Here is a 9346-nt window from a genome sequence, read left to right on the forward strand (position 1 = left end):
ACAGATACTCAGAGTTGGAATTGCATAGGGTTGGATTTTTGTTCTCAGGCTGCAGTGACTTTGGGATTGTGTCCTGATCCTCTAACATGTAGTTTATTAACAATGTCTTGATCAAGTCGAAGCTCTGATGTTTATGACTGATGGCATGTTGTTGCCCCCGCTGCAGGTTTCCCAAGTTTTTTGCTACCTGTGTGTAGTCACTGTACAGTACCTTGGCCCTGTAATCCTGCTTCTGCACTCCACCCTGCTGCTGAAAGTGCTGGGTATGTAGCCGACTTAACAGCAAACAACTAATTCTATGGTCTGAATCAAAAACACAAGTTGCTGGAAAAGCTCATCAGGTCTGGCAGCATCTGTGAAGAAAAATCAGAATTAACGTTAACTGATTTCTGTTCACACATGCTGCCAGATCTGCTGAGCTTTTTCAGCAATTTCTGTTTTTGTTTCTGATTTCCAGCATCCGCAGTTTTTAATTCTGTGGTCTCTTATTTTATATTCAGCAAAGAAGTTCAGTCCCTCAAATTGATCCACCGCTTGCGGAAATGTGAACCAGGAGTAAGCCATTCAGCCCCTCGAGCTTGCTCTGCCATTTAATAATATGATGACTGATCTGATTATATTCTGAAATCCACATTCCTGCCTGCCCCCGATAATCTTTCGTTCTTTGCTGAACAAGAATCTATTCATCGCTGCCTTGAAAATATTCAAGAACTCTATTTTCCCCCCTTTTCAGGAAGTGAGTTCCAAAGACTCATGACCCTCTGAGAGAAAACAAGTTATGCCTCATCTCTGTTTTAAATGGGCGACCTCTGAGAGATTTGTAAACAGTGACCTGCCCTTAATTAGATCATTACTGATGTCTAACTTCAATTCCAATTAAACCCCCTCCCACTTCTGCTCCATTTCTTCGATACACAACAAAAATTAATCAGTCTCTGTCTTGAACACTTTTATTTGACCACACCCTCAACAGCAGTTTTGTTGACAGATGAATTCCAGATTCTCACTGCCCTTTGCAGCTTTGCTGCAATTTTGTCCCTGGACCACCACCATTTTGCTCAGTTTTACTGTTCTCTGAAGGTGCGTTCATTCGGGAGGACATTTGGCTCTGTGAATATGGCCTATATGGATTGGAGAGACCCATCTTAGATCTGCCTGTGCTGGAGGGAACCACTGGTAATGTCACTGGATTAATAATCCAGAGGACCAGGCTACTGCATGGTGGGCCCATAGATTCAAACCCCACCACAGCAGACAGTGAAATTTGAGTTCAGTTACATAAAACTGGAATAGAGGGCTAGCCTAATGTGACCATGTAACCACTATCGATTGTTGTAAAAACCTGCCTGTTTCACTAATGCCTTTTAGGAATGAAATCTGTCATCTTTACCTAGTCTGTGACTCCAGACCCACAGCAATGTGGTTTACTCTTAGCTGGCCTCTGGGCAACTGGGGATGGCCAGCAACAAATGAATGAATAATAAAAAATGATAACACACTAAGTGCATTGCATTCAGTCAGACTTATTGTGTAGGTGCCTGAAGTGAATGCAGCACAGCACAGGAAACAGGCATCAGCCCAAACAGTCTAATGCTGACACAAATTTCCTCCCATCCTACTCACTCCATCAGCGTGTTCCTTACTCGCTCAAATGAAAGCGAAATATTGAGGAATTAGAAATCTGTAATAAATACAGAGAATGCTAGAGCAATTCTAGGTCTGTGGAGAGAGAAACAGAGTTAACATTTTGAGTCCAATGTGATTTGAAGATCTGAAGAAGAGCCAAAGTGGACTCAGAATGTTAACTGTCTCTCTCTCTCTTTGCCCCCCACCTCACAGATGATAACAGACCTATTGAGTTGCTCCAGCAGTTCTTGTGTTTCTGCCTTTCTCCCTCATCTAGCTTTTCTTTAAATGCACAACACCAGCATGGATCACGTGGGCTGAATGGCCTGCTTCAGTTCTGTTGAGTCAGTGCAGCTCATTATGTGTTTGTTGTTTTCAGGTGATTACTCTTGGGGCTTTTACCCAGAAGCCCCTCAAGTGTCTCCGGCTCTGGATGTTGGCTCGGAATTCTCCGGAACAGCCCCCAATGAGGAGGAGAGATATGAAGTGGCTGTCTCTCAGATCAAAGCATTCCTGAGCACAATCTGTCGCGTTTTCACACCCATGTTTTACCGGGGCATCTTCTCCTTCGTCACCTGGTGGTTAGCAACGTGTCAAGTGGTGACGAACCTGTTTGGCCTTTACTTCCATCAGTACATGATGACCTCGTAGGGAAACGGGCACTGGGATACGAGAGTGAAGCACACCGAAAAGTATTGAATCTCCTACCATGTTGGACAACAAGTGAATAATGATGAGTCCACAAAGATTTCCTTTAATATATTCACTTTTCTTTATCCACTCCAGTTCCACACGTCTAAATCTTTTCCAACTTTTTTTGGCCAAATGTGCTGACTTCCACAGAGGACTAGCTGTTTGCAGGCTTGCTGCTGCTCATCTGTGAAGCTGCACAAGGTGCAGGGGAGAGTAGAAGAAGCTAGCAGGAGGTAGATTGTTGGTATCCTTTGTCACAAACATTACGGTCCCGTATCTGAAGGGCAGGGATCAGTTAGCTGGACAGCTATTTTGCAATGCAGAGCGATGTCAGTGGGTTCAATTCCTGCACCAGCTGCGGTTACCATGAAGGACTCTCCTTCTCAACCTCTCCCCTCACCTGAGGTGGTTCTTCTCAGGTTAAACGGCCACCAGTCATTCTCTGTCTAATGTGAGAGGCACCATATGGTCCTCTGGGACACTGGTAACTATCTTTTAATTTTTCATCAATTATTTGCAGTCTACAAATTTGGAAACCTTTCCCAGTGCCCCTTTCCATTCTCCCTGTGCCTTCACTCCCAGAGGGGGAATGCCCAAATTACTCACAAGCAGAGTTATCTTAGAGTGGAAGGTTGAAAGATGATGTTTAGAAGATCATAGAATCCCCACACTGTGGAAACAGGCCCTTCAGCCCAAGTCCACACCGACTATCAGAACATCCCACCCAGACCCATCCTCCGATAACCCACCTAATCTACACATCTCTCAACACTGTGGGAAATTTTCCATGGCCAATCCACATGGCCTGCACATCTTTGGACTGTGGGAGGAAACCCATGCAAACATGGGGAGAATGTGCAAACTCCACACAGACAGTCACCTGAGGCTGGAATCAAACCCTGGTCCCTGTCACTGTGAGGCAGCAGTGCTAACCACTGAGCCACCGTGCCGCCCTGTACTTAACAATACGTCTCCGTGAAGAAATAGAAATGAACGTAGGAATGGAAATCCCTGCTGTGGGATGGGGTGCAGCTCAAACTGGAGTTTGAAAAAAGGGATCACAATTTTTCACATTACCAAAATAATTAAGCAAATTGAGAGAGATCTGTTTGTGTTTAAAACCTTTCCAACACTCCTCTCCCTATCAGGTGAGATGGTCACTCTTACCAATACTGTCATGGACAGATGTAACTATAGGTGGCAGATTGGTAAGGGTGAGGTCAAGTATGATTTTCCCTCGTGCTGGTTCCCTCACCACCTGCCACAGACCCAGTCTAGCAGCTATGTCCTTTAGGACCCAACCAGTTTGATCAGGAGTATTGCTGCTGAGCCACTCTTGGTGGTGGACATTGAAAACCGCCACCCACAGTATATTTTGTGCCCTTGACACCTTCAGCACTTCCTCCAAGTGTTGTTCAACATGGAGGAGTACTGATTCATCAGCTGAGGGAGGACGGTATGTGGTAATCAGCAGGAGGTTTCCTTGCCCATGTTTAACCTGAAGCCATGAGATTTCATGGGGTCCAGAGTCAATGTTGAGGATTCCTAGAGCAACACCCTCCCGACTGTATACCACTGTGTCGCCCCCTTTGCTGGGTGTGTCCTGCCGGTGGGACAGGACATATTTAGCGATGGTGATGGTGGTGTCTGGGGCATTGTCTGTAAGGTATGATTCTGTGAGTATGACTATGTCAGGCTGTTTCTCTCCTAGTTTTGGCACTAGCCCCCAGATGTTAGTGAGGAGGACTTTGCAGGGTCAACAGGGCTGTTTCTGCCGTTGTCTTTTCCAGTGCCTAGGTCAATGCCAGGTGATCTGTCAGGTTTCATTTCTTTGAGAATTTGTAGCAACTGCTAAAACTGAGTGGCTTGCTGGGCCTTTTCAGAGGCCAATTGAGAGTCAACCACATTGCTGTGGGTCTGGAGTCACATGTAGGCCAGACCAGGTGAGGATGGCAGATTTCCTTTCCTGAAGGGCATTTGTGAACCAGATGGGTTTTTCCCGACAATTGACAATGATTTCATGGTGATTAGTAGGTTCTTAATTCCAGTTTTTTTTTTAATGAATTCAAATTCCACCACCTGCCATGGTGGGATTCGAACCCGGGTCCTCAGAACATTAGTTGATTTTCTGGATTAATAGTCTGCTGATAATACCACTGGGCCATCGCCTACCCTTTATGGAATTTCTACAGTGCAGAAGCAGGCCATTCAGCCCATTGAGTCCATACCAACCCACTGAAGATCATCCCACCCAGACCCATATTTCCCATGGCAAATTCACATAGCCTACACATCCCTGCACACTATGAAGCAATTTAGCATGGTCAGTCTACCTAGCCTGCACATCTTTGGACTGTGGGAGGAAACTGGAGGAAATCCACGCAGACATGAGGAGAATGTGCAAACTCCACCCAGGTAGTTGCCCGAAGGTGGAATTGAACTGGGTCCCTGGCGCTGTCAGGCAGCAATGCTAACCACTGAGCCTCCGTGCTGCCATGATTAGAACGCCATTGTGAGGTGCTGGCTATTCAAAATGACCGAAGGCATTATGAGGAAGTTATTTTGCTGATGAGGAAGTGTTGAAGTCACCAGTAAGTCTCTGAATGGGGAAATGGCAGAGCAGGGAGATTGCAGCTCATTTTGATCAATTGACAGCAAGCCAGCGCAAGCTGCCTGTCTTCCGAATGGGTGGAAATGGAAGTGAAGTCTGAGCAGAAGGTTGGGGTAGCTATTTAAACATCTTCTGTAGCACCATTCACAATTCTGGGGCATCCAACAGGGCTTTACAATCTACTAAGAACTTCTGAATTGTGGACAAAGTAAGAAATGCTGCTGCCAATTTGCACACAGGATATTCCCAAAAACAATGACGTGATGACTATCAAATAATTTGTTCATTGGTGTCAGGTGAGGGATAGGTATTGTCTGAGGAGAACTCTCCTGCTCCTTGCCATGGGATCTTTTACATCCCCTCTTCTGAATATTGGCACCTCCAACAGTGCAACGCTCCCTCAGTAATACAGCAGGAGGGTCAACTGAGATCTTGTGCTCAGGTTTCTGCAGTTGGACTTGAACCCACAATATTTGGCCTGAAAGGATCCCCAACACAGAGTTACAAAGGCTGATGGTGGAGATGGAGAGCAGCCCTCATGGTGTTTGGCGCGTGAGCAGATGAGTCATTAACAAACTCCTCACGTTGCTACCTTTCTTTTGTCATCAACAGATGTAGATATCAGCCATTGCAAAACCAACACAACATAGTAATCAAAGCAAAATACTGTGGACACTGGAAATCTGAAATAGAAAGTGCTGGAGAAACGCAGCAGGTCTTGCAGCATCTGTGGAGAGTAAAATAGAGTTAATGTTCCAAGTCGTACTGAATTGAGTTTCTCTCTCCAGGTGCTGTCAGACCTGCTGAGTTTCTCCAATAGTTTCTGTTTAAGTTTTCAGATATTAATTATGTGACTGATTTTTAAAAGGTGCTTTAAAAACTGAGTTAAAAATGGTGTTTTTGAACCTGTATATATAGTTAGTCTAAAACAAAGAAATGAATTATCTGTCTTACAGCATGAGATGAAATCACTTTATGAATGTGTTTAATTAGCTGTTACAAAACAATGGCCTCTGCTGAAAAAATAACTTGTAGGCACCTGCACTAAACATCACTTTCCATACACTTCATAGCAAAGGGACCTGGTGTCCCCATCAAACACTCCCAGGACAGGTACAGTACAGGGTTAAATACAGAGTGAAGCTCTCTCTACATTGTCACCATCAAACACTTCCAGGACAGGGCCAGCACAAAGTTAGATACAGAGTAAAGCTCCATTGACACTGCCCCCCATCAAACTGTCCCAGGGCAGGTTCATCACACGATTGGATTCTAAGTAAAGCTGTCTCTATGCTGTCTTAACGATGTACCTGAACCAGAATTCTGTATTGAGGCAACCCAAACTCGTTTTGTGTTGGACTTTTCCTGACGAGAGCTCTATCATATCAGCATCATAAGGTTTTTTATTGTTGAAAAAGTAACTGAAATTGTGACCATTAAATAAGGCATCCTCTCCCTGTTTTGTATCTGCCTCCTGCATCTCTCCCTCACGCTTTTCTCATACCATTTACTCCTGCAACCTTTTCTCTTCTCAGCCCTTTTCTACTATCATCCCCACTCTCTTTCACAACTCCATTTCCCTAATTAAAAGACATGGTCGAGGCAATTGCCATAATTGTAAATCCACACACCTCTCACACCCCCTTTTATTGCGGCTAACTGTAAATTGCTTTCAGTTAGGACCCAGAAAACCATCTGATCTAGGTCCCTTGGCGACATTTTTTTTTGTTTCTCCCAGCCTGTGTGCAAAAGACTCTGACTCCAGCCTTTAATTTGTGTCTGGGGCACATGCTGCTTTAGGGATACAGGCCCCTGCAGACTCCCAGGAGACTCCTAATTCACTGATCTGTCTGATTCCACTCAAATGACTTAATTATAAAGCTGTATGCGTTAAAGGGCCAGTCCATCTGAACCAGATATGAATTAAACACATGAAGCTGGCTTGCTATCCATTTCCTGAAGCCAAATTTCTTAAAACTTAAATATCATTAGCATAGTACTGCTGTGCACTGATATGGTCAGTGAGAATGTTGTATTTAGATATTTTTAATCTACGTGTTAAAATGTATTATGATACATGCCTGGGGTTAGGTGGGACTTGAACCCAGACCTTCTGTCCCAGATGTAGGAACACTATGACAGAGCCACAAAAGTATTTGCTGGTGTTGTATTTAATACTCTGGTTGAGAGCATGAAGAGAGAGGAGTGGGGCCCAAACAGAATTCCTGCTTCTGATCGCCATCTGGTGTTAGAAAAGATTGTGCACACATCAGGTCAAGATTGGATTGTGTTTGTGCTGTGATGCCTTTACTGTCAAATAGCCTGCTGAAACTCTGACTGCAGAATAGCAACATGCTGAAGGCCTTACCAGAGACCAAAAATGGTGCCTGTGGAAAATAAGCCAGTGCCTTTAAGTGATCTGGGTGACCCTGGAAAGACATAATTGTTCAAAAAGTTATGTAGAACAGAGTTGTTATTTTTGTCTGTGCTAAAGTGAAATTTTGTGGCTTGTGTGACTTTACTGAGACAAATTTTTTAAAAATTGTAAAGTTAATCATGGGTTTGTATTTTTGCGTGAAAAAAATGTAACAGATAACAAAAGACCTTGAAATTTTATAGCGCCTTCACAGCATCAGAACAGCCGAATGTGTACTAACTGTTGTAGGAAAATGTGGCAGCTAATTGTGCACAGCAACCTCTCAAGCTGCAAGGTAATAACGACCAGGTATTCTGAATTTAGTGATCTCAGTTGAGGGGAGAAGGACACTAGGAATAAACTTGCCTTTATTCTTCGAGCAGTAGCTGTGGAATCTCTTACATCTACCCGAGAGATACTTCCTTTAAGGTCTGGATGAAAAGGTGACACCTTTAACAGTGCAGCAGTCCTTCAGCACTGGCTTTGTGGTTGTCTCTAACATTTGTCCAAGAGGGACTGAGACAACTCCACACAGAATAAATACACGATCTAGCAACAGTGGTGTTGTGATCTCACCTAAAGAATGAAAGTGTGTGGGAGAACAGACTGGGAACATTATTTGTCTCCTGATTTTTAATCTAACAGCTTTTCTTCAATTTATTTTAGGCATTACTATAAATATTTAATCAACTAAGTTGCGCTGACTCTTAGCCTTGGAATACTTTCATTATTACTTGTGTGTGATCATGTTACTAACTTACATCCTTGGCCACTCGCTATCTCCCAATCCTCTCAGGTCTCTGTGCTCCTTCAGTTCTGATCTCTTGTGCATTTCGGAATTTAATCAACCCCTGTACTTTCATCTGTCTGGGCACTAAAACCCTGGAGTACCTACCAAATTTTCCCTAGGGCCCTCTCTCTCATTTCTTCTTTAGGATCCTCCTACTTTGACCAGGCGTTTGTTCACATGATTCAAAGGCAGGTCACTTTGTGTGGTTTGGTTTCCAATTCAATTTGGTAACACTCCAAAGGTTTTACAATGTTAAAGATGCTCCATGCTTTGTAGCAGTGTGGTAGGCCACTGAGCTACAATAAAATCAAGGCCAGTTACAAAACTAAGTACCTAAGACAGTTAAACCCCTCAATATGCCGCCTGACCATTGTTGAACCATAAAAGTACCTGTTCAGGGGCAGGAATACGAATGCATTTTTTAAATGATGTTTCTACATCTATCTAAGACGTATATCCGACCAAATAGGAACAGATGTAGGCCATTCAGCCCCTCGAGCATGTTGCACCATTGAATGAGACTATGGCTGATCTGTGGCCTAACTCTGTATACCTGCCTTTGACCCATATCCCTTGATACCTTTGCTAAACAAAAAAAATTCATTTCAGATTTAAAATTAACAACTGATCCAGCATCAACTGCCATTTGTGGAAGAGAGTTCCAAACCTCTACCAACCTTCGTGTGTAGAAGCACTTCCTAACCTCTCTGCTGAACGGTCTGGCCCTAATTCGCAGACTATGCCCCCATCATGGTATCTAGTGATCTCTTCCAATTTTTTGGTTTGTAAGAACAAAGCATTCTGTGGGACCGAATGAAAATAGGCAAAGAGATCCGGGTTTGGGGTCTTTATCTTGCTTCATTTTTGATAAACTGAATTTGCGCAAAGAAGCAATCAAAGGGGTACAATATGAAATCTGTCTCTTTAACTCCAGTTCCCCACCCTCAGATGGCAGTGTAATACTGTGATGGCATAGATCCCGAATTCATATCCAATCACAGCAAGCTTCTGAACTGACCACAAGAATTATTCTCAAAATCCCAGCAGTGTGCTCTAGAGGAGGAAATCTGCCTCCTCTCCTTTGTCTGTATCTGACTCTAGTCCCAACACTTGCCCTTAGACAAACAAGGGATGGTCAACAAACACAACTGTACCACTACTCAAACGAAAGAAAGAAAACTGAATCTGCATCACTGGGCTTTCGATAAAA

The 9346-nt window shown here is 43.7% G+C and overlaps 1 long non-coding RNA gene across 1 annotated transcript; it reads left to right on the forward strand.

Moving 5' to 3' along the window:
- Nucleotides 1–141: 141 nt before the first annotated feature.
- Nucleotides 142–7725, forward strand: LOC125486467. Its single transcript, XR_007265125.1, has 2 exons — nucleotides 142–263; nucleotides 2006–7725. It is a non-coding gene; the product is annotated as an uncharacterized LOC125486467 (long non-coding RNA).
- The last annotated feature ends 1621 nt before the right edge of the window (nucleotides 7726–9346 follow it).

This window comes from Rhincodon typus, chromosome 29 (genome assembly GCF_021869965.1).
Source record: "Rhincodon typus isolate 14 chromosome 29, sRhiTyp1.1, whole genome shotgun sequence".
Classification (NCBI taxonomy): domain Eukaryota; kingdom Metazoa; phylum Chordata; class Chondrichthyes; order Orectolobiformes; family Rhincodontidae; genus Rhincodon; species Rhincodon typus.